The sequence below is a fragment of the Balaenoptera physalus genome (assembly GCF_965194825.1).
Source record: "Balaenoptera physalus genome assembly, chromosome: 13".
In the NCBI taxonomy this organism is placed as follows: Eukaryota; Metazoa; Chordata; class Mammalia; order Artiodactyla; family Balaenopteridae; genus Balaenoptera; species Balaenoptera physalus.
Window position 1 is genome coordinate 92106593 of NC_138892.1, and position 27086 is coordinate 92133678.

Below are 27086 nucleotides of genomic sequence, written 5' to 3' on the forward strand. Positions count from 1 at the left end.
TGCACCTAACTTAGCAATCATTCATTCAGTATTCATTCTTCAAGTGACTAAAAACGTTTTCCTCTACTATATTCCTTTGAACCAGATTTACCTTACTTCTGGCTCTTTCATTAAAAAGTTAGAAATAATAGCCAAGATATGGAAACAACCTAAGTGTCCATCAATGGATGAATGGATAAAGAAAATGCAGAATGGGCACACGCACGCACGCACGCGCACACACACACACACACACACACACACACACAGAGGAATATTATTCAGCCCTAAAAAAAGAAAAAAAAGAATGAGATCTTGCCATGTGTGATAACATGGGTGGATCTTGAGGGCTTTATGTTAGGTGAAACAAAGACAAAGAAAGAAAAACACTATGCTCTCTCAATTATGTGTGTAATCAATAAAACAATAATAACAAAACCTAACCAAGTTCATAGATACAGAGTACCGATTGGTAATTGCCATAGTAAGAGAGGCGTTTTGGGGGGGAGGGAGGGAATGGATGACGGGGGTCAAAAGGTACAGAAATAAATTATAAAATAAGTTATAAATAGTTCATAGGAATGTTTAAAAAAAAGAGAGAGAGAGAAATCTTTATGTAGTCTCTTAAAAAAAAAAAAAAAAAAAAAAAAGGAGTCTTAAAAATGCCCAAATCCTGCCTTGCATCAGTCACACTATCTCCCATAAAAATCTCATGGAGATTTTTTTCTCCAAAAATCTCCTGGAAGCAAAGGCTCAAGGGCAAAATCAAAGGACACTGTTATTTTTGGCTCAGCTCATGCCTGAAGCCCCAGCGCAGAACTCTCTGGTACATTGGGTTTAAGGCCTAAGGGGAAACTTCTCCTTCCACCTAAGCCCAAATCTAAATTTCATTATCAGGCAGATACCCCAGCTCTTGTAAATGAAGAGAGTAAGGAAGCCAAACCTGTCCTTTGGGTCAGTTTGCCACCTGGAAGTAAGTGCCACATTCATGGATGACCTTTTAAGCAAATATTAACTCTTATACAAATGTGGCTTAAACAGCATCCTGAAATCTGATCAATCAAATTAACCACAATATGGTGATTTAGCACCACAACGAGGTCAGGAAGAAGGGTTAGGACAAGGGGCAGGGGTTTGAGTTGGCGAATCCCCTACATAGATGCCTATGCTCAGGAGCAAGACTGATGTGAGTAAGTCCTGGAGAAGGTCACAATCTAGTTGGAAAGGCCAGACTTTGAACATGACATAGTAACAGAGAGCTATCAATTGATACAGATGTTGTAGGTTAAAGGAACACAAGATTACCAGGACTGGGGCCTTCTGAATGAACTTTGATGAGTGAAATGTATCCATTTTTTTTTTTTTTTTTTTTTTTTTGAGGAAAGAAGCAACTGCAGGAATTTATAAAATGGGTTCTGGAGAGAGGAAGAGTTCAAGGTCTATCCTTGGATACCAAGTCTAAGTCTTAAGAGTGGAGAAACAGGAAAAAGAATGTTCATAAAAGTTACATGTATATTTAAGTAAAATATAAAAAGAAGAGGAGTGGGGAGGGGACAGCAGGGCAGCTGGACCAGGGGAACAAAGCTGAGTTCTAACACACACTGACAGCACAACTGCAGTACCCTGGGGTAAGGGAAGCCCCAGCCCCCAGCAGTCGGGACGTCTCTCTCTCTCTCTCTCTCTCTCTCTCTCTCTCTCGCTCGCTCGCTGCAAGCACAGCCCCAAAGCAGCTATGAGCCACACTCTCTAGACACCTCACTGCTTGAAGATTAGCAAACCTGAACAGCCCCCTAGACATCAACATGAACTCCCCAGATACTCACATTAATCTTCTTCTGAAACAAACTGAACTGGAAGAAAGAAAATAAAGGGAAATGTGGTGAAAGATGTGTGGTTTTGGTTGCGGAGGAGAAAAGAGAGCGTGTTCCAGGGGCTTGAACCCCAGACTAAGCAAACAAGCTCTTTCTCATGTGCAGGGCACATAACCAGCAGTGAAAAGCCTGGAAGCCAGCCCTGGTTAAGCCACTAGCTGTCCTGGGCAAGCCATTTAACCACTCTGGTCTTACTTCCATATATGTAAAATAAGAGCATTCAGTCAAGAGAAGGATCTCCTAGTTCCTTCCAACTCTAAGGTGCTAAACTCTTAAATATTATGAGTTCAAAAAATTAAATTTAACAATAGATTGAAAGAATAGGGAAAGAGGAGGATTTAATTTTACATCAACAGGCAACAATCAATCCTTGGAGCCACGCTTTTACAGAACCTATAAGTTCTTCACTTTCTGATTAGAAACCAAGCTGTATTAGCAAACGGGACAATTACCATCATAGTTGCAATGCTTTAAAAAAAAAAAAAAAAAAGTTGGGGGGAAGGGACCCATGTGGTCATTGTTTTATTAATGAGATGCTGTCTCCTACGGTACATGACATAGTGCTTAAACTTGAAATATCTCCTAATAGCAAAACCAAACTATTTTCTTTTATTTTAGTAGTCTTGCTTTTTGAACTTTTTTTTTTAATTAGGGTGGTGGAAGGAAAATAGGATATACACTTCAAACCTGTTAAAGTTTGCAAGCTTTTGAATGAAACTTCTTCCTAAATGCCAGCCTTGCCTGAGCTTGCCTTTGTCTGTTTCCTTCACATGTTCTCTGGAGCTCAGCTTTCTTCTCTGTGCTTTGTGCCACCTGGTTTACAGCTGAACAAAGAACAATCCTCTCCATTTTGCATTAGTCTTGCTTGAAGAGTTCATAAGAAAACAGGGATACCCAATGTGGCTGGCTCTTGAGAAAGTCTAATTACACAGAAACAAATAGGGTATGTGTTAGCCTAAATATGTCTGGAGTGATTTATTATTTTTGTTACAGTTCAATACATTTTTTGTCTTTGATGTGGACATTTTCATTGAGGAAAATGTATGGTAAATTCTAACTGTAAAATATGCATTCTAAGAGCATGACTCTGGAGCCACCCTGCTGGGGTTTGAAATCTAGCCCCAGCCCTGACTAATTATCTGACTTGGGCTAAGTTGTTTCACCTCTTTATGCCTCAGTTTCTTCAGCTATAAAACAGAGGTAATAGTAGTACTCATCTCCTGAGTAATGAATGAGTTCATCTTTGTAAAGCCTTACAACAAGAGCTGGCACATAGTAATGCTATGTAAGTATTTATCAGTACTAATAAATATTTGTAAAATAAATAAGCTGGGGGGTGGGGGGCAGAAGAACTGAATCCTAACTTTCTCAGGTACTTTCCCTTTCATAACCACCATCCATGTCTCTCTTCTGCATCTCTATTCTGCAACAACTAATCATCTTTGTCCCATCCCACCATTACAGAGAAAACAAGAATGGAAGAATCTTAAGGCAGGAAAGTATATCTAACGGGGTTTAGTCCTTTCACCTACAAGGAAAAGGAACTAAGAACCAGAGAGATTGACATGTCGGGGGTCAAACAGCTAATAAATGTTAATCTTCTTAATAGACATTCAAAAGCTCCTACTCCTCCAAAGCGCATTATTTCTGATACTGCACTTCGCCATTATTCCTGGCTCCTCCTTGTTCGCCCTTCCTCTGCCCTCCTTCCCTCACTCCCTCTTTGCCTCCCCATCCCCCTCCCTCCTTCTCTGTCTCTCTTCCTCCCTGCCCCACACCCTCCCCTCACTCCAGTGAAGGGCTGGCAACTGTGTATCTTGCTCAAGTCTGCCTTGAATGATCTTTCAGGTCTGGTTGCTTTCATTCCCTTTTGCTGGCATAAATAACATGGCCCATAGTTCTGAAACAAAAATGGAAACCCATGGTAGGGTAAGAGATTTTTACCTTTTTAAAAAAGTGACATGTGAATTGTTTCTTCTATACTGAACAAGAAAGCATAAAAGGTGAATCAGAGGTGATTTTGCATTTAGAGAATTATCTCTTTAAAAGAATGAAGTTACATGAAATTGGGACTGTTCTAAAATTCCAATGTATGCCATCCCACATGTACAGGTACACACCACAGACAATTAAAACGACATGCATATTCAAGTCTCTACAATCTTACTGGTTTCCACGCTGTGCTCTTCCAATCATCTGGCCACCAGACACTCAGCCACCAAGGTATGTACATCAGCATAATTTTATTACTTGTCATCATTTACTGACTCACTACTATCTGCAGAGAATTTGGTGGTATATCATGCAATAACAACAAAACCCCAGCAGTAGAGCTTACAGCTGAGTGGGGTAAACAGAAAACTAAAAATAGACAAATTTTTTGGGCTTCCCTGGCGGCGCAGTGGTTGAGAATCTGCCTGCCAATACAGGGGACACGGGTTCGAGCCCTGGTCTGGGAAGATCCCACATGCCGCGGAGCAACTAGGCCCGTGAGCCACAACTACTGAGCCTGCGCGTCTGGAGCCTGTGCTCCGCAACAAGAGAGGCCGCGATAGTGAGAGGCCCGTGCACCGTGATGAAGAGTTGCCCCCGCTCGCTGCAACTAGAGAAAGCCCTCACACAGAAACGAAGACCCAACATAGCCAAAAATAAATAAATAAATTTATTAAAAAAAAAAAAAAGAGAGAAAATTTTTAATTATTAGAATGGAGAAAAACATACAAAAGTATCCCTCAACAGAGCCTCAGTCAAGTGTCAAATGTAGAACAAAAGACCATCTCACCCAGTCTGGTTGGCAGACATGTAAATAATGAATAAACTAATATACATAATTACCAATGAAATTACTGTTGTGAAGGGAAAGATCGGGGTGCTGTCACTGACGAGAAAAGGTAACAGGAGGAGGCTTATTAGGCATATCTGATGAAGTAGTCTGAGGCCACTGAAATTTGAAGAATGAGCTGAGTAAAAAGTGATCCAGGCAGAAGAAGAGCATGAGTGAAAGTCCTGATTCGGAAAAGGGCTCAGTGCTACCGTGCTTGGGACTGAAAGGAGGCCAGCTGTACCTGCTGATCGCGAACAACAAGAGATGGTGCAGCATGAGGCTGGTGGGGGAGGCAGGGGCTGGAGCCTGCAGAACCTCAAAGGCAATGTTAAGGGTCTGTATTTTATCCTCATTGCAATGGGGGACTCTTGAAAGATGATAAGCAAGGAGATGACATGATCTTATTTGCATTTTAAATAAATCACCATGAATACCAGTGTGGAGATGGACCGTAGGGGGATAAGAGTAGAAGGGCGGAGACCAATTAGGAAGTGTTTCCAGTGGTACAGTGGAAAGATGATAATGGATTAGACTTAAGAAGGTAGTGAAGACATGGGAGAAGATCAATCAATTCATGACATATTTGGGGGTTGAATATATATAGATCATTGTGATAAACTGGATGAGGAGGATGTTAGTGGGAAGGATACTTTCAGGCTTTTGCCCCACGTTTTCTCTCTCAATCTCACCTTAGTATTTTCTTCATTCTCTGGTCATCTTTCATGCTTCTGGTACTCTGTAGAAAGAAGCACGATAACAAACCTGGCTATGCTCTTCAAGTTCGCAAGCTTTAGGACTTCATAATGGATAAAATGGGAGCCACCTCTATAAATACATTTTTGTTATGACTTGAGACTTCCAGGAAGGGCCTCTTGTGCCAAGATATGTCTCAGTATCTGTGCCTTAAATTCTACCAATAGAATATTCATTTGGCCCTGGACAGCATTCCATCTCTCAGAATTTTCCAATCAAAATGCAAATATCCTAGGCAAGGTTAACACCATGTATCATTCATTTACCTTAGAAAGAAATATTTTAGGAGGTAACTGGGAGGAAGTCTTTACCTGGGTTATATCACAAGAAAAAGATGAAGGACACTGAAAGGGGAAGTGGAAGGTGCCAACTTTGGCTTTTTCAGAGTTCGGCAGATGACCAGCTTTGGATGTCACTTACTGATTAGAATGTTATTTTCTTGGGATTTGCACATATGCATATTCAGGTGTATAATTAGTGGACCCGAATATGAAAGGTACATCTAGAATAGATTAGAATAGAGTAATGACAGAGAGGAAGCCACGCTATGCTTGCAAACATGACTAAAGCTACTGTGTGATGTTCTTTTTCCCATGGATGGAAAGAAAGATCAAGAGTGAACCTAATTATGCTGGAAAAGCACATCCACACAGAAATTTAGAAAAAGAAGGTGTTTGGAGCAATTAAAAGCAAAGCCTTTTCAAAGTAAAAAATAATAATAATAATTGGAAGCTGAGAGAAGATCACCAAGGACAGAGCCCCAAGAAAAATCAGTACAAGATTAATTAAGTTAGATTTTGACTCGACTTTATGTAAACAAAAAGATTACACAGTAAAAATAATTAGGAAAATATAGCGACAAACTTGAAAACTTACAAGCAATTATATTGCGAATTTGAATTATTTCATTCATTTATTCATAATTCAAATACCATTTATTGAAGCTCTGCTACAGAGATACCTGAGACATTTTTATTCGTTTGCTCATTCACTGAATCTTTTCAGCAACTGTTTAAGAATCTACTACTTCGAGGAACTATGGATTCAGAAATGAGCATGACTGATAAAGTCCCTGCCCTCATTGGAGTTTACATTCTGGTAGGAGGGACAGACAATAAACATGTCATCAAATGAATATGTAAGAATTTCAAATAGTACTAAATTTTTTAAAGTGGTAATGGGATGGAGTGTAACTCGGTAAATGAACAGAGGACAGGAAGAGTACTGTAGCAATGTAATAGGGAAGAACAAACCTGACTCTGTATCAGATCTGTTCCTTTTCCTGTGCTTAGTCATGCTGGCTAAGTCATGCACCTGTTGTAAAAGAATGTTGCCTATAGCCTGAAATATACAGGATAGCCCATTCTCAAGGCTCTGACCTTTAAAGGTATAACACTTTTCCATTCATTTAGAGATAAAATGTTGCAGAACAGAGAATAACATTTGTCTTGTTGGAGGTTTATAGGAACATCCTGACCTGACCTACGTGGACAGCTGCAAGAACAAAGGATTCCGGCACCAAGAAGTCTGCAACAACTAACCAAGCCTCTCTCTCACCTTACCTTTAAAGATGCTTTGTTGAAACCCTTTGGGGAGTTGGGGTTTTTGGGGCATGAGCCACCCATCTCCTTGCATGGCCCTGCAATAAACCTTTCTCTACTCCAAACATTTCAGTATTGTTTGGCCTCACGGTGCATCGGGCACACGAACTTGCATTTGGTAACAGCAACAGTCAGTGAAGGCCACTTAAATGATAAAACATTTAAACTGAGAAATAAATGAGAAGAAAGCAGCCATGTGACTATATGGGGAATGAGGATCCAAGCAGAGGGAACAGCAATGACAAAACCCCTGAGGTTTTGACAAAAAGCCCCGTAGGTTTAAGGGACAAAAGGAGGCAAGTTTGACTGGATGATGAGGACTAGCTCAAGGTAAGTGGTGGTGACTTTGGTGGAGAATCACAGGCAATGGATTAAGAAGCAAAGACTGGGGGCCTTTGAGAAATGTGATATTACATTTAGATTGCATTCTATTCACAAAGAGAAGCCATAGGGGGGTTTTAAGCAAGAGAGAGATACGATCTGATTTGTTGTGGGAGAAACAAACATTTTTAGAAGACTTATCCTTCTCCAGGAGGGACAGGGGAACTCAGAGGTGCAGTCTTAGCCCCACCTATGTGGGAGGATTATGGGAACACCTAGGGGAGGAACTAAGTCATCTGATGAGCCTTCAAAGCTGATTTGGCCAAAGAGAGTAGGAAAAAGAGGAAACAGAGAGCATCCTATGAGCACAAAAGCAGCATAAGCAAAGGTGCTGTGGCAGGACACGGCATATGTGGGCAGGGGAATGCTAGCAGGTCAGAATTAGTGGAGAAAAACAGTTAAGACACAGCACGGTGAGGTCTGAGGTAGAGCAGACCAGGACAATTCATGGAAGGCTTTGTATACGCCGGGATAAGAAATACAGACTTGATTCTTTTAATAAGGTATCAGAGGATTTTAAGCAGCAGGACCAAAGAGTCCAGTTTATGATTTAGACAGAGTAACCTGAAGGCATCATCAAAATCAAATTTCACAAGAATAGCTGCAGAAGGAAGCACAGGAGGCAGATGAAATAATCCAGACAGCAGTTGATCAGCACGTGTTGGTGGTAACAATAATAATTTTAACATATTGTGGTACTTGCTCTGCTCTAGGCACTCTTTTAAGCAATTAACAGATTTTAATTCATTAAATGCTCATAAAAATCCTATAAGGTAAGACCTATTATTATCCCCACTTTATGAATGATGTAGAAGATATTAAGTAACTCGCCTGAAAGTAATAGAGCAATGCAGTAATGAAGTAAGGTGTAAAGCTGGGAGTCACGATAATTGGAAGGAATTCAAGAAGTACTTAAGTGAAAAAGTATTTCAAGGAATATTTAAGGAAATTTGGTAACATTTTATGAGTAGGAAAAGTTAAGAAAAAACCTACATTTCCAACTGTGCCTTGGGGTGTTTGACTATGGCCTTAAATGAGATAGAAAAACAATGGGTAAGAAATCAGCAGGTCTGTTGGGAAGTGACAGATTCCATTTCAGATATTTGAAGCACCTGTGGAATATCCAACTGGGTACAGTGAGCAGTGATTCGGAAAAATAATTTATATCTCAAGAGAGATGTTGGGGACAAAGATATAAAATTGCAAGGCATTGACATATAAATGTAAATAAAAACCATGAAGAACTTTAACAGGAAAGCTACCTTGATTAATAACATCAACAGGAAAGGAGATTATTGGGATTCAGCCGGTATCTGTTTCTTCCCTAAAGAACCAGCAGACCTCACAGTTCCAGATATGCTTTTAGGTCAGATGAAAAATAAAAACTGAGAGTGTTTTATCGTCAGTTTTGCAGAATAAGTGCACTATTTTAGTTGCTAACTGTTTTTAAAGAAAAGTTTATCTTAATGCCAATATATAATTTAGAGTTCAACCAACAAAGATATTTCAAGTTGTAGAGTTTGCTGAAACTGATGATGTAATTATTATAGATTTATTTAAGAATGAAAAATTGGTGGGTAGAATTTTATTTTTAGATGTAAAATGTATAATAATTATTTTTCTGTGATCAGTCTTCTAGTCAAATACTATGAAGACTAAATAATAATAAACAAAATAAATCCTCTTTCTACCTACCATGCCACTTAAAATCTAATATGTTTTTTCATTAGGAGATTTTTTTTTCTACATGATCTGACTTTGAATTCCAAGTACAGAAATTCTCTTAAAATGTTTAGAAAACTAGGAGATAGACATGCCCAGGATAAACAAGGGAAGAAGACTAAATTCTAATGAAAAGAATGCCACTCTTGGTTTGTCAGGGACCAGAGTGATCTCTTAAGCATGATCCCTAATCCAGGGTCTCTGTCTCTCAGGCAGAGAAAAGATGGAGCAGAAAAAGCAAAATGATAGTTTAGGGTATAATGGTACATAAATCTACCAGCGTACTCTTAAATTTACCAATACACTTTACAAAGTATTATGCCTACACCATGGTGTACGATTGCCAATCACCAGATAGACAGATAGAAAGAAAGAAAGAAAGAAAGAATATATACATAGAAATGTATTGATATACTCTAATTTATTTCTGTCCTTTTATTCTGCTATCAACTCTCATTAGCTGTTCTTCCTTTATCCTGAATCTATTTCTCAAATTCAGGCACTGAAAGTTAATTCAGTGGAAGGAAATGTCACTAGATTCTTAGTATTACAGAAAATAGAAATTTAAGAGAAGTTAAATTAATATTCTTAAATTGAAATTTAAGAGATTCCTATGTGCCTGGGGATAAGATATGAATACAATATATTTCTTATCATATTCATATCTTATCCCCAGGAACATATAGTTTGTTTTGTTTTGTTTGTTTTTTTCCCCTACAGATACTCATAGTCTGGTGGAGGGAACAAATTAGGTCTTACCAATCTCTCTTCTGATGATTATAAGCTTCTCCTTTCCCTTTTTCTGTTTCCTTTAACACAAAAAGAAATCCTTGAACAACCAATAATGTGCCCAGATCATAATCTCTTATATTTCTATTGTTTTATGTAATACTAAGAATCCAGTGATATTTATTTCAATTGAATTAACAGCATTTGTTGTTTAAATAATATATTTGGCTATTAATTGTTCATGGTCCTATAATGCCTCTTGAATCACCATTTTTTTAATATATCACTTTCAGGTTCTATCTTTTGTACATCTTATACCCTTAACTGGATTACAAACTGAAGTCAGCAATCTTGTTTTATCACACCAAAAAGAATTCCTTGCACCTAGAAAGTCTCAATAATTATATCCTGATGAAACCATTTTTGATTGATCAACATACTTATTTTAAGAAAAGGTAAGTTCACTCATTCATTCATTGAATCAAAAATTATTCAATATCTACTCTGTGTCAGCCATTATACTGGAAATATAGCTGTGAATTTAATACAGACCTTGGTATCTTGGAACTTATATACTATAAGGGAGAGAGGTGATAATGAAATACCCCGATAATATAATGTCAGACAGTGTTAAGTGCTCTGAAGAATAAAACAGGCTCAAGGAATAGAGAGTGATCAGAATGATCAGGGAAGGCCTCTCTAAAGAGCTAACATATGAAGAGAGGTCTACCTGCCCAAGTAAAGTGAGCACTAAGTACAAAGAACTGAGAGTAACATGCCTGTGGTGAGTTAAGGACACAGCAAGAAAGCCAGAAAGCCAGAAGCCTGGATCAGAACATGCTAAGCAAAGTGGGGTAGAACAGGCTTGGGAAATGATTCAGCTTGGTGCTTTGTGACCACCCAGAGGGGTGGGATAGGGAGGGTGGGAGGGAGACTCAAGAGGGAGGGGATATGGGGACACGTGTATGCATATGGCTGATTCACTTTGTTATACAGCAGAAACTAACACAACATTGTGGAGCAATTATACTCCAATAAAGATCTTAAAAAAAAAATTCATTTTCTTAGACCTGACCCAGTCACATTAAGTAGTCTGTGATTTGGGGTAATAGTACTGCCCTAATATCATCAGGTTTGATTAATAATATCTATCTTAATTCACAGATCTGACAATTATAAAAGGAGAGAATATATGTGAAAGCATTTTGAGCAAATATAAAGGGTTATGATTATCATCTTAAATCCTCAATGCCTGCTTTAAGGTTTTCCAGTGGGTTCTGCTAAACAACCCTGTTTCTTTTCTTCTCTAGTTTTCCTATAATAATATGGCCTCAAAATAATTAGAGCAAAAATTAACGAACAAAGAAATGTAGACACATCCACAATTATACTGGAAAATTTTAGTATGCTTTTCTCAATAATTGATAGGACAAGCGGACACAAATTTAATGATATAGAACAAGAGAACAAGGAGATATATATACTTAACCTAATGGACATATATAACACTGCATCACACTTTCTTTACAAATTGACCATATATTGAGTCATAAACCAACTATCAACAAATTTCTAAGAAAATCATATGAAGGTGTTATAAGCGCAACACAATTAATCTATAAAACAGTATTTCTCAAATATCAGAAAATGTCCATGGGTTAGGACCATGTTAGAAATCAGAAAAGAGTATAAATTAAAAAAAATTAAAATAGAAGATACCAAAATTAAGAACATCTGTTTATTTTAAAGAAATTTTATTCTTTAAAGGCATATTTTTTTTTAAAAAAAAGACAGAAAAACTTGAGCTAAACATTCATTTCCATAAATTAAAGAACACCAAATTAAAGTCTAAAAAAAGTAGAAGACTAAATATTCAAAGAGAAATTAATGAACTAGAAAGCATATACACAATAGAGAGGACCAATGACAAAAGTTGACTCTCTGAAAAGACAAATAAAACTGATAACATACTAGTGAACAAGTAAGAAGAGAGAAGACACACCCTTATTAGAAATGACAAAAGGAACATCTTGCAGACATTAAAGAGATTAGGAAGATATTATGAACAGCTTATGACAATAAACATAAATTTAGGACAAATGGATAAATTCCCAGAAAAATATAACTATGACTCAAGGAGAAAGAGGAAATACGAATAATCCTACAGCCATGAAAGAAACTGAGTCAATAATTAAAAGTATTCCCACAACTAAACTCCAGGCAAAAATGGTTTCACTGGCCAGTTAACCAAATATACTCATGCTTATCCTAAGAGGCTAGCATAATTTGATACCAAGAGTAAGGGAAAAGAAGAGTTACAGGTCAACCTAACTATAAACAAAAATGCAAAATTCTCAATAAAGACAGTAGTGGCAAACTAAATCCAGAAATATATAAAAAGAATAGTATATTTTAACAAAAGAGGATTTATTCCAAGAATGTGTTTAGTTTGACATGAAAAAGACAATTTAATTCACATTATCATATTACCTCAATGCAGGAAAAGGATTTAATAATATCCAATATTTATTCTTGGTATCAAAATATTTAGCAAAAAAGAAATAAAGGAATAAAGAGAATCTTATAAAGATTATAAGAGAATAAATGCTGTTAAATCTGGTAGTGTAGAAGTTGGCAAACTTTTTCTTGTTAAAGAGCCAGGCAATAAATATTTTCAGCTTTGCAGGCCATATGGTCTCTGCCACAATACTCACCTTTGCCATTGTGGTGCAAAAGTAGCTGTAGACAATAGTACTTACATGAATGACATGGTTGTATTCCAATAAAACTGTACTTACAAAATCAGGTGGCAGGCCAGATTGGGCCAATGGGCCATAGGCTGCCAACTCCTGAGTTAAAGGTATCTAGAAAACATAACCCACTGGTACTTATCACAATTAATGATGAAACCATTTTCTCTGAGATAGCAACAAGACAAAATTTCCCAGTGTTACAACTGTGCTTCACTTTGCATTTGAGGTTCTGGTCAGTGCAATAAAGTAAGAAAAATAAAGAGAAGTACAAGGATTGAAAAGGAAGAAAAAGAACCATCAACATTTGCAGAAGAAATAATTGTGTATGTATAAAATCCAAAAGAACTTACTGATAATTTTTTAATGAGAATTTGGTATGGTTCCTGGCCATAAAAATCAATATAAAAATGTATTCCCAAGAAGAAATAAAATTTAAAGTGTGACACATTTACAATAGTGATCAAACATATAAAATACCTAAGAATAAATTTATGAAAATATACATAAGACTTCTACAAAGAAATTTATGAAACTGAGAAATATTAAAAAGGACAAAACACATGGAAATAGAAAATATTTTCATAGGTTGAAATTTCTATATTTTAGATAAGAAATTCTCCCCTGCTGTATAGATTCAATACAATTGCACACAAAATCTCAACAGTCATTTTGTAGAGTTTGACAAGATAATTCTAAAACATATACAAAATTTTTCGTACTGGCACAAAAACAGAAATATAGATAAATGGAACAGGATAGAAAGCCCAGAAATAAACCCACACACCTATGATCAATTAATCTATGACAAAAGAGACAAGAATATACAATGGAGAAAAGACAGCCTCTTCAATAACTGGTGCTGGGAAGACTGGACAGCTACATGTAAAATGATGAAATTAGAACATTCTCTAACACCATACACACAAAAAAACTCAAAATGGATCAAAGACCTAATGTAAGGCTGGACACAATAAAGTTTTTAGAGGAAAACATAGGCAGAACACTCTTTGACATTAATCTCAGCAACACCTTTTTGATCCACCTCCTAGAGTAATGAAAATAAAAACAGAAATAAACAAATGGTACCTAATTAAACTTAAAAACTTCTGCACAGCAAAGGGAACCATAAACAAAACAAAAAGACAACCCTCAGAATGGGAGAAAATATTTGCAAATGAAGTGACCAACAAGGGATTAATTTCCAAAATATACAAACAGCTCATACAGCTCTATGTCAAAAAAACAAACAACCCAATCAAACAATGGGCAGAAGATTTAAATAGACATTTCTCCAAAGAAGACAAACAGATAGCCAAAAAGCACATGAAAAGATGCTCAACATCACTAATTATCAGAGAAACGCAAATCAGAACTACAATGAGGTATCATCTCACACCAGTCAGAATGGCCATCATCTAAAAGTCCTCAAACAATAAATGTTGGAGAGGGTGTGGAGAAAAGGGGACCCTCCTGCACTGTTGGTGGGAATGTAAATTGGTACAACCACTATGGAGAACAGTATGGAGGTTCCTCAAGAAACTAAAAACAGAGCTACCATATGATCCAGCAATCCCATTCCTGGGCATATATCCAGAGAAAACCATAACCTGAAAAGATGCATGCACCCCAATGTTCACTGCAGCACTATCTACAATAGCCAAGACATGGAAGCAACCTAAATGTCCACTGACAGAGGAATGGATAAAGAAGATGTGGTACATATATACAATGGAATAGTACTCAGTCATTAAAAAGAGAGTGAAATAATGCCATCTGCAGCAACATGAATGGACCTAAAGATTATCATACTAAGTGAGGTAAGTCAGACAGATAAAGATAAATATCATATGATATCACTCATATGGAGAATCTAGTTTTTTAAAATGATGCAAATGAACTTATTTACAAAACAGAAACAGACTTACAGATATTCTCAACAAACTTATGGTTACTAAAGGGGAAATATGGGGGGGAGGGATAAATCAGGAGCTTGGGATGAACATACACACACTACTATGTATAAGATAGATAACCAACAAGGACCTACTGTATAGCACAGGGAACGCTACTCAATATTCTGTGATAACCTGTATGAGAAAAGTATCTAAAAAAGAGTGGATATATGTATATATATAACTGAATCACTGCTGTACACCTGAAACTAACACAATATTGTAAATCAACTATATTCCAATAAAATTAAAATTTAAAATAAATAAGTAAAATACACACACACAAAATTTCAAGAGGTCTGAAATAACAAAAACATTTTTGAAGAACAAGTTAGAAAAACTTGCTCTAACGGATATCAAGACTCATTATAAGGCTCAAGTAAATAAAACAGCATGGTATTAGTCCAGTGACAGCTAGGAAACAAGCCACATTGGTATGGGCAGTCATATGACAGAAGTGGCACTATCAGTAAAGACATGGCAGCTTTTTAAGTAAGTGGTGCTGGGAAAAATGGATATCCATGTGAGTAAAATAAAATCAGACTCATTCATACAATCTACTAAAATCAACTGGAAAAGACCAAAATGAAAATAGTAAAAGTATAAATTTTTGGAAAATAATAAACATATCCATATGACCTTAGAATGTCAAAAGATCTCTTAAATAAAATACAAACAAAATTGCCCATGAAGAAAGTGATTGACAAATTCTTCCACATACCATTAGGAACAGCTGCTTATCTAAAGAACTATAAAGAAAACTGCAATCATACAGAAAGATATTTGCAATATATAAACACAAAAAGAAACTGTTATCTAGAATATAAAAACTCATAGATTTTTAAAAACAATACAGTAGAAAATTGGGCAAAAGTTTTAACTACCAAAGTGACCAAAAAAAAAAAAAACGTTCAAATGGAAAATTAACATACAATATGATTCTCAATTTTATTAGTAATCAGGGTCACACAAATTTCTACAACCATTATATATATATCAGACTAATAGAAATTTTTAAAGTTTAATTATACTAGTATTGATAAGGATGTGGCAATGGGAACTCTCATGTACTGCTGGAAAACTCTCTGACGTTATATAATTGAAGATTTATATTCCCTTTGACTCAACAATTTCACATCTAGAGGAACTGGTACCTATGTGCCCTAGAAAACAAGTACAAAATGTTCATAGCTGGAAATACACCAAGTGTATCCCAACACTAGGATACATAAAAATTGTGGTATATCCATATAATTAAATATTATACATTAATGAAAATGAATGTACTACAGCAAACATAATATTAAGATACAGAAGCTAGGCAAAAAGAAGTATACAATTCCATTCAAATAGAGTTTTTCAAAAAAATGGCTAAACTAAAATGTAGTTCTTAAGAGATGCACTGAAGGTGTTAAAATACCCTTTCTTCTAGATTTATGACAAAAGACCACAGAATGGATATGTCAAGTCAAAGAGAGATATGTCTGTGACTGGAGAGGGATAAAGGGGTTGGGAGTCCCAGGGAGCTGGCTAGCTTCTATTTCTTCACCTCAGCGGTACACAGTGGTCACCCCAGAACTATTTGTTCACATGACAAATATTTGTTTTATAGTTTTTTCTATATACATACTGTATAAAAACAAAGCAACAACAAAAGAAACCAAGATCACTATTTTTTTTTTTGGTAATAGCCTATGTTCTTGCTCACTGAAATCTTGAGTTTTCATTCTGTTATACCAAATAGCTGTGATACAATTTCTTATATTTTATAAATTATATTTTTCCCACTTAAATGTGTTCCCCTGTATTATTGAACTTCATTCTCTGGAAAATATGAGACTTCTCATCATGTTTATTTATACTGTAACAATAAATTTATACATACCAATATGTATATATACAGATTGGCGGTCTTCACCACCCCTACCTTCCAAAGCTAGTTAAGACAAAAATCTGACCTGACATGGACCAGAACAATAACTTGAATATACAAAAGAGATATTAGGTTTTTTTCTACCTACCAATACAGGAAAATATGTAAATGACAATGTCACACATGATTTGTACAGATATTAGGTAGACTGCAAAAGTCTACAAAAGGCCTAGAGCAATTGAACAAGAGTGAATACTCAAAATATTATTCTTTCACATAGGTTTCCAAAATTCTACCAAAAATATTATTAGCCAGGGCTGTAAGAAAGCTTATGATTTCAAATTAATAGGTCTAGATGCTGGATTTTTATCCATTTTTAAAATGTCAGTCCTACACCCTATAAAACGTAATTATATTCAATGCCATAGTATGGGCTCAACCCCATACATTTAAAAATAAGAATTAAAAATAGTTTTAATGGGCACATTACAAAATCACTGAAGTAGTAATACTTTTAAAACAAATCTTCATGAAGCTTTATTAGTCTGACATTCCTCTGTGCCTAGAATCTGTCTTCTCAATTCTATTTTGAGACTTTTGGTCATTTCTCTGATAGCAATGCCAGTAAAGCCACCAGTTGTCATTAATCTCAGTTCTAAGAAAGAATAAATCATTCTCACCAGCAATTAAACAGTAAATGCATTAAAATAAGACCAATTAAAGCTAAGTTCACCACATAGTTATGAGACCAGCTTGTCATAATCATTTCAACTTTAATTGGAAATTTCCTTAATAATTCTTTCCAACTGAAGCAAAACTGAAGCTGTTGTTGTGGGAGTACCCAAATTCAGTAGAGTTTAAATTGAAATGCTCCATCAGGAATTTCAGTTGTATGTCTGCAAAGCTTCCCTGTACCATTAATTTGTATGTCCAGGATTCGTTCCAAGCTTTGTTTGCCAATAATCCACCATACACAACACACTCTGAAGTTTGTAATTATATCAGTTCTCTTTCACATTTCCAAACTTTTAATACATTGCCTTCCAAAGGTAAAGAGAACTCATAGCCAATGGCTGTATGTGATTTTTCTCCTTTTGGTAGTCAGTATTATACAGAAAACCAATTTTCAAGGTTTTTTTAATAGTATGGGCCTTTGTGGGAATAAAAATGTCTGAGATCTTCCTGTGATCTTTACAAATGTATCAGTTACTGTTTCATATGTTATTTCCTATGAAACATAAGCCTATGAATGTATGACGAATTCAGGTAATTTTCAAAGGAACTGTGAATAATTTTTAAATTAATTTCTAAAGCTTTTGTTGTTGTTATTCTTCTTGTTGTTGCCCAGTTAACTTATGCCACAGTTGATTCACCAAAAAGCACTTCCACTCTAAAGAAAGAGAGAAATAATGCAGCCCTGTACCTATTGACTTTTCGGCAACAGCAAATTCCATTTCTTCCATTCACTGATATAACAACGGTTTTTCTAAGAAAGGTAATAAAGGGACAGAAAAGCTGTAAATAGAGATGAACACTCCCAATTTTGCTGGCAGGGGAAAGAGATTAAGGTTGGGGAGAGGGAGGTTTATGGAGCAAAAGGAACCCTCCCTGAAAACCCAAGCAAACACAAACATGTTCTTAGGTGTAGCACGTGAATCAGAACGTGAAATGCCATGTTTTGACGTATTGCCATTAATAAGATATTTTCCAAAAAAGACAATTATCATGGGGAATCACTTTGAGAATTTGCCCTGTGTTTCGTGCTAATGAAGCAATGTAGAGGGAGCACAGAGCCCTGCTACAGGTACAGAAAAGACACAGGTATCCCCCCAACTCCAATCAGGGTTGAGGCAAAATCCAACAGGTGTTTAACCTTATGGGTCAATCTAGTGACTTAAAAATATACTACCCAGCAATTACACAGGAACTACATCAATTATAAATGGACCATGGGTGTCTGATCTAGATCCCTGAATGAGCATCAGAAGGTTCACAAACAACTTAAATCGTAAGCAAAATACCACGTATGAGTATATATATGTATATTCTCTTCCTAGATAGTTGTGTGTGTGTATATATACACACACACAACTATCTAGGAAGAGAATCCAGACTTTTTAAATGTATAAGGGCTTGCAGAATGTTTAATGTATTTGACGTTTACATGTCATTTGGCTCTGCATCCCATCAGAATAACCTGTATCTATGCAGACAGAAGAAAATATTTCATTAGGGTTATGTAACTAAACATTTAAGCCTTTTCATTTTAGTTCAAAAAAATGTTTGAGAGAATTTTGTTTCATCTAACTATGTCAAGCACCGTAAAGAGTGTTCTTTAAAAGTAACTAAGGAAACTATGTCTTCTTGAATTGTGATTTTGCCAACGCAAAGAAATAGATCATATGTTCATCTACTGTTGCTAACTGCTTATGGAAGTTAGAAACAGGAATGCAATGATAGGGACACAGACTTTTAACAATGGTTGAACCACACTCTACCCTCGCTCCAAGTCACCTGTCATCCGCCAGGTCCTATCATGACAGTTTAAAATGTCTTTTCTGATAGCAGCATTTAAGGGAGTAACTTAAGATGAAATCCCTGTTTGCATATATACATAATAGGGAGAGAGTGGAGGTTAATAAATGTATATTTCTCATGGAATTAAAAGACAACAAATTGTTTCTACAAGAGAAAAACAGATAAGAGAAATATATATGTGCCATGAGTATAAAATATAACTCAATTTACTCTTGAACATTAGTGTAGGCCCCATAAAATAAGTCCTAAAAGAAATGAAGTCTGACTGAAATATTTTAGCCTACAATCAGGGGGAAAGCCACTACAAACTGAAAATATAACCCAATACCATAATATTTCATTCCTCTATGCCCCTAGAAATGAGAGAATCTGGAATAAAATGTGTGCAAAAACATTCTAAGCTCTAACATTTTACAGCAATACGGTGTTACCAATATACTAAAGTCTAATTTATATTTGCTGAAATACAGGTCACCTTTATATATCACCATTAGCATTAAGGTTGGTTGTCTTTACTTATAAAGGAAATAAATTATACACTGAATCTAAATAATTGGGAAAAATCACACTGTTTAGCCCTTGAACATACATATTTATGTATGTTTAAACAAACAGCATATATTTATTACATTGGACAAATATTGTAGATCAAGGCTCACCTCAAATCCCAGCCTACATACTCATGATTATTTTTTTTTATTCATTCAACATCATTCATTCTCTCCTGAACGCCAGCATGTGATAATGGAAAGAAATTGTTCTTTGCTGCAAGAAAGACCTGAGTTCCAATCTCAGACCACCATCTACTAACTGACCTTAAACAAGTAACTTAAGGGCTCAGCTTTTCCTCCTGCAAAATAACAGTGACAACAGCCCCTTCGTGAAGATTTAAGAAAGCTGGCTTATCAATAGAGACATGGTTTCCTTTAGCCCATCCTTCTCACTGTTCGTTAATCTTCTTATTCCAACTCTGACTTCAGATTCATGTGTGAAAAAAACTCAGAACAATGACTGACACATAATGTCACTCAGTACACAGGGAAAACTTATGGTTTGGTATAAAAATGGTCATAATAACTTATACTTGTGAATAATATCTTATTTTATGTTTCATCTTAAAAAACATAAATATCGGGCTTCCCTGGTGGCGCAGTGGTTGAGAATCTGCCTGCCAATGCAGGGGACACGGGTTTGAGCCCTGGTCTGGGAGGATCCCACGTGCCGCGGAGCAACTGGGTCCATGAGCCACAGCTACTGAGCCTGCGCATCTGGAGCCTGTGCTCCGCAACGGGAGAGGCTGCGATAGTGAGAGGCCTGCGCACCGCGATGAGGAGTGGCCCCCGCTTGCCGCAACTGGAGAAAGCCCTCGCACAGAAACAAAGACCCAACACAGCCAAAAATAAATAAACAAATTAAATAAAAATAAATAAATATCTAAAAATTATGCCTGGGGTCCCAAGAATAGAATTCAATTGATTCTATTAGATATTTAAGAGTTAACAATGCAAATCAAAGATAAACCACATCTCTGTTAACTTTTAGATTTTTTCACTCTAATCTGCTATGATCCCAATGGAAGATCTGACTCATCTTTTTTTTTTTTTTAACATCTGTATGGGAGTATAATTGCTTTACAATGGTGTGTTAATTTCTGCTTTATAACAAAGTGAATCATCTATACATATACATACATCTCTATATCTCCTACCTCTTGCGTCTCCCTCCCACCCTCCCTACTCCACCCCTCTAGGTGGTCACAAAGTACCGAGCTGATCTCCCTGTTCTATGTGGCTGCTTCCTACTAGCTATCTATTTTACATTTGGTAGTGTATAAATGTCCATGCCACTCTCTCACTTCATCCCAGCTTACACTTCCCCCACCCCGTGTCCTCAAGTCCATTTTCTACGTCTGCGTCTTTATTACTGTCTTGCCCCTGGTTCTTCAAAACCTTTTTTTTTTTTTTTTTTAGATTCCATATATATGTGTCAGCATACAGTATTTGTTTTTCCCCTTCTGACTTACTTCACTCTGTATGACAGACTCTAGGTCCATCCACCTCACTACAAATAACTCAATTTCGTTTCTTTTTATGGCTAATATTCCATTGTATATATGTGCCACATCTTCTTTATCCATTCATCTGTCGGTGGACACTTAGGATGCTTCCGTGTCCTGGCTATTGTAAACAGAGCTGCAATGAACATTGTGGTACATGACTCTTTTTGAATTATGCTTTTCTCAGGGTATTTGCCAGGTAGTGGGACTGCTGGGTCGTATGGCAGTTCTATTTTTAGCTTTTTAAGGAACTTCCATACTGTTCTCCATAGTGGCTGTATCAATTTACAGTCCCACCAACAGTGCGAGAGGGTTCCCTTTTCTCCACACCCTCTCCAGCATTTATTGTTTGTACATTTTTTGATGATGGCCATTCTGACTGGTGTGAGGTGATACCTCATTGTAGTTTTGATTGGCATTTCTATAATGATTAGTGATGTTGAGCATCCTTTCATCTGTTTTTTGGCAATCTGTATATCTTCTTTGGAGAAATGTCTATTTAGGTCTTCTGCCCATTTGTGGATTGCGCTGTTTGGTTTTGGACATTGAGCTGCACGAGCTGCTTGTATATTCTGGAGATTAATCCTTTGTCAGTTGTTACATTTACAAATATTTTCTCCCACTCTGGGGGTTGTCTTTTCATCTTGTTTATGGTTTCCTTTGCTGTGCAAAAGCTTTTAAGTTTCATTATGTCCCATTTGTTTATTTTTATTTCCATTTCTCTAGGAGGTGGGTCAAAAAGGATCTTGCTGTGATTTATGTCATAGAGTGTTCTCCCAATGTTTTCCTCTAAGAGTTTTATAGTGTCTGGCCTTACATTTAGGGCTTTAATCCATTTTGAGTTTATTTTTGTGTATGGTGTTAGGGAGTGTTCTAATTTCATTCTTCTACATATAGCTGTCCAGTTTTCCCAGCACCACTTATTGAAGAGGCTGTCTTTTCTCCACTGTGTATGCTTGCCTCCTTTATTAAAAATAAGGTGACCATATGTGGGTGGGTTTATCTCTGGGTTTTCTACCTGTTCCACTGATCTATACTTCTGTTTTTGTGCCCATACCGTACTGTCTTGATTACTGTAACTTTGCAGTATAGTGTGAAGTCAGGGAGCCTGATGCCTCCAGCTCCGTTTTTCTTCCTCAAGATTGCTTTGGCTATTCGGGGTCTTTTGTGTTTCCATACAAATTGTGAAAGTTTTTATTCTGGTTCTGTGAAAAACGCCATTGGTAATTTCACAGGGATTGCACTGAATCTGTAGATTGCTTTGGGTAGTATAGTCATTTTCACAATGATGATTCCTCCAATCCAAGAACATGGTATATCTCTCCATCTATCTGTATCATCTTTAATTTCTTTCATCAGTGTCTTATACTTTTATGCATACAGGTCTTTTGTCTCCTTAGGTAGGTTTATTCCTAGGTATTTTATTCTTTTTGTTGCAATGGTAAATGGCAGTGTTTCCTTAATTTCTCTATCAGATTGTTCATCATAAGTGTACAGGAATGCAAGAGATTTCTGTGCATTAATTTTGCATCCTGCTACTTTATCAAATTCATTGATTAGCTCTAGTAGTTTTCTGGTAGCATCTTCAGGATTCTCTACGCATAGTATCATGACATCTGCAAACATTGACAGCTTTACTTCTTCTTTTCCAATTTGGACTCCCTTTCTTTTTCTTCTCTGATTGCTGTGACTAAAACTTCCAAAACTATGTTGAATAATAGTGGTCAGAGTGGGCAACCTTGTCTTGTTCCTGATCTTAGTGGAAATGGTTTCAGTTTTTCACCATTGAGACCAATGCTGGCTGTGGGTTTGTCATATATGGCCTTTATTAAGTTCCCCCTATGTCTACTTTCTGGAGGGTTTTTATCAGAAATGGGTGTTGAATTTTGTCAAAAGCCTTTTCTGCATCTACTGAGATGATCCTATGGTTTTTCTCCTTCAACTTGTTAATAGTTGTATCACATTGACTGATTTGTGTATATTGAAGAATTCCTGGGATAAACCCCACTTGATCATGATGTATGATCCTTTTAATGTGCTGTTGGATTCTGCTTGCTAGTATTTTGTTGAGGATTTTGCATCTATGTTCATCAGTGATACTGGCCTGTAGTCTTCTTTCCTTGTGACGTCTTTGTCTAGTTTTGGTATCAGGGTGATGGTGGCCTTGTAGAATGAGTTTGGGAGAGTTCCTCCCTCTGCTATATTTTGGAAGAGTTTGAGAAGGATAGGTGTTAGCTCTTCTCTAAATGTTTGCTAGAATTCGCCTGTGAAGCCATCTGGTCCTGGGCTTTTGTTTGTTGGAAGGTTTTTAATCACAGTTTCAATTTCAGTGCTTGTGATGGGTCTGTTTATATTTTCTATTTCTTCCTGGTTTAGTCTTAGAAGGTTGTGCTTTTCTAAGAATTTGTCCATTTCTTCCAGGTTGTCCATTTTATTGACATATACTTGCTTGTAGTAGTCTCTCATGATCCCTTGTATTTCTGCAGTGTCTGTTGTTACTTCTCCTTTTTCATTTCTAATTCTACTGATTTGAGTGTTCTCCCTTTTCTTCTTGATGAGTCTGGCTAATGGTTTATCAATTTTGTTTATCTTCTCAAAGAACCAACTTTTAGTGTTATTGATCTTTGCTATCGTTTCCTTCATTTGTTTTTCATTTATTTCTGATCTGATCTTTATGATTTCTTTCCTTCTGCTAACTTTGGGGGTTTTTTTGTTCTTCTTTCTCTAATTGCTTTAGGTGTAAGGTTAGGTTGTTTGAGATGTTTCTTGTTTTCTGAGGTAGGATTGTATTGCTATAAACTTCCCTCTTAGAACTGCTTTTGCTGCATCCCATAGGTTTTGGGTCATCGTGTTTTCACTGTCATTTGTTTCTAGGTAATTTTTGATTTCCTGTTTGATTTCTTCAGTGGTGTCTTGGTTATTTAGTCGTGTATTGTTTAGCCTCCATGTGTTTGTATTTTTTACAGATTTTTTCCTGTAATCGATATCTAGTCTCATAGCATTGTGGTTGGAAAAGATACTTGATACAATTTCAGTTTTCTTAAATCTATCAAGGCTTGATTTTGAACCCAAGATATTATCTATCCTGGAAAACGTTCCACGAGCACTTGAGAAGAAAGTGTATTCTGTTATTTTTGGATGGAATGTCCTATAAATATCAATTAAGTCCATCTTGTTTAATGTATCATTTAAAGCTTGTGTTTTCTTACTTTCATTTTGGATGATCTGTCCATTGGTGAAAGTGGGGTATTAGAGTTCCCTACTATGACTGTGTTACTGTCACTTTCCCTTTTATGGCTGTTAGCATTTCCCTTATGTATTGAGGTGCTCCTATGTTGGGTGCATAAATATTTACAATTGTTATATCTTCCTCTTGGAATGATCCCTTGATCATTATGTAGTGTCCTTGTCTCTTGTAATAGTCTTTATTTTAAAGTCTATTTTTTCTGATATGAGAATTGCTACTCCACCTTTCTTTTGATTTCCATTTGCATGGAATATCTTTTTCCACCCCCTCATTTTCAGTCTGCATGTCTCCCTAGGTCTAAAGTGGGTCTCTTGTAGACAGCATATATACAGGTCTTGTTTTTGTATCCATTCAGCCAATCTGTGTCTTTTGGTTGGAGCATTTAATCCATTTACATTTAAGGTAGTTATCAATATGTATGTTCCTATTACCATTTTCTTAATTGTTTTGGGTTTGTTGTTGTAGGTCTTTTCCTTCTCTTGTGTTTCCTGCCTCAAGAAGTTCCTTTAGCATTTGTTGTAAATCTGGTTTGGTGGTGTGAATTCTCTCAACTTTTGCTTGTCTTCAAAGGTTTTAATTTCTCCATCGAATCTGAATGAGATCCTTGCTGTGTAGAGTAACCTTGGTTGCAGGTTTTTCCCTTTCATCACTTTATATATGACCTGCCACTCCCTTCTGGCTTGCAGAGTTTCTGCTGAGACATCAGCTGTTAACCTTATGGGGAGTCCCTTATATGTAATTTGTTGTTTTTCCCTTGCTGCTTATAATATTTTTTCTTTGTAGTTAATTTTTGATAGTTTGATTAATATGTGTCTTGGCGTGTTTCTCCTTGGATTTAACCTCTATGGAACTCTCTGCGCTTTCTGGACTTGATTATTTCCTTTCCCATATTAAGGAAGTTTTCAACTATAAACCTTTCAAATATTTTATCAGTCCCTTTCTTTTTCTCTTCTTCTCCTGGGACCCCTATAATTCAAATGTTGGTGCATTTAATGTTGTCCCAGAGGTCCCTGAGACTGTCCTCAATTCTTTCCATTCTTTTTTCTTTATTCTGCTCTGCAATAGTTATTTCCACTATTTTATGTTCCAGATCACTTATCCGTTTTTCTGCCTTACTTATTCTGCTATTGATTCCTTCTAGAGAATTTTTAATTTCATTTATGATGTTGTTCATCATTGTTGGTTTGCTCTTTAGTTCTTCTAGGTCCTTGTTAAATGTTTCTTGTATTTTCTCCATTCTATTTCCAAGATTTTGGATCATCTTTACTATCATTACTCTCAATTCTTTTTCAGGTATACTGCCTACTTCCTCTTCATTTGTTTGGTCTGGTGGGTTTTTACCTTGCTCCTTCACCTGCTGTGTGTTTCTCTGTCTTCTCATTTTGCTTAACTTACTGTGTTTGGGGTCTCCTTTTTGCAGGCTACACGTTCGTAGTTCCCGTTGTTTTTGGTGTCTGTCCCCAGTGGCTAAGGTTGCTTCAGTGGGTTGTGTAGGCCTTTTGGTGGAGGGGACTAGTGCCTGTGTTCTGGTGGTTTAGGCTGGATTTTGTCTTTCTCGTGGGCAGGACCACGTCTGATCAGGTGTTTTGGGGTGTCTGTGACCTTATTATGATTTTGGGCAGCCTCTCTGCTAATGGGTGGGGTTGTGTTCCTGTCTTACTAGTTGTTTGGCATAGGGTGTCCAGCACTGTAGCTTGCTGGTCTTTGAGTGGAGCTGAGTCTTAGTGTTGAGATGGAGATGCCTGGGAGAGCTTATGCTGTTTGATATTATGCGGAGCCGGGAGGTCTCTGGTGGACCAATGTCCTGATCTCGGCTCTCCCACCTCAGTGGCACAGGCCTGACACCAGCCGGAGCACCAAGACCCTGTCAGCCACACAGCTCAGAAGAAAAGGAAGATAAAAAGACAGAAAGAAAGAAAGAAAAAATTAAAATCAAAAATTAAAAATAAAAAAAAAAGAAAAGAAAGAAAGAACAGAGCAACCAAAGCAAAAAACAAATCCACCAATGGTAACAAGCACTAAAAACTATACTAAAAAAAAAAAAACAAAACAATAAAACGGACAAAACCCTAGGAAAAATGGTAAAAGCAAAGCTATACAGACAAAATGACACAAAGAAGCATACACATACACACAAAAAGAGATAAAGGAAAAATACATACATATATCTATATATTTAAAAAAAAGGAAGAGAGCAACCAAATCAATAAACAAATCTACCAATGATAATAAACTCTAAATACAAAACTAAGATAAACATAAGACCAGAAACAAATTAGATGCAGAAAGCAAACCCCAAGTCTACAGTTGTTCCCAAAATCCACCACCTCAATTTTGGGTTGATTCGTTGTCTATTCAGGTATTCCAGAGATGCAGGTACATAAAGTTGATTGTGGAGATTTAATCCCCTGCTCCTGAGGCTGCTGGGAGAGATTTCCCTTTCTCGTCTTTGTTCACACAGCTCCTGGGGTTCAGCTTTGGATTTGGCCCCACCTCTCCATGTAGGTTGCCAGAGGACATCTGTTCCCTGACCAGACAGGACGGGGTTAAAATAGCAGCTGATTAGGGGGCTCTGGCTCACTCAGGCCGGGGGGAGGGAGGGGTACGGAATACAGGGCGAACCTGTGGCGGCAGAGGCCGGCGTGACGTTGCAACAGCCTGAGGCGCGCCGTGCGTTCTCCCGGGGAAGCTGTCCCTGGATCACGGGACCCTGGCCGTGGCGGGCTGCACAGGCTCCCGGGAGGGGCGGTGTGGAGAGTGACCTGTGCTTGCACACAGGCTTCTTGGTGGTTGCAGCAGCGGCCTTA

The 27086-nt window shown here is 36.9% G+C and overlaps 1 long non-coding RNA gene across 1 annotated transcript in view; it reads right to left on the reverse strand.

The window, feature by feature from the left end:
- Nucleotides 1-26882, reverse strand: part of LOC309641249 — a 314747-nt gene extending 287865 nt beyond the window's left edge. The window contains exon 1 of the long non-coding RNA XR_014252579.1: nt 21005-26882. This is a non-coding gene — a long non-coding RNA (uncharacterized lncRNA). The remainder of the gene's footprint in view (nt 1-21004) is intronic.
- Between the last annotated feature and the right edge of the window lie 204 nt (nt 26883-27086).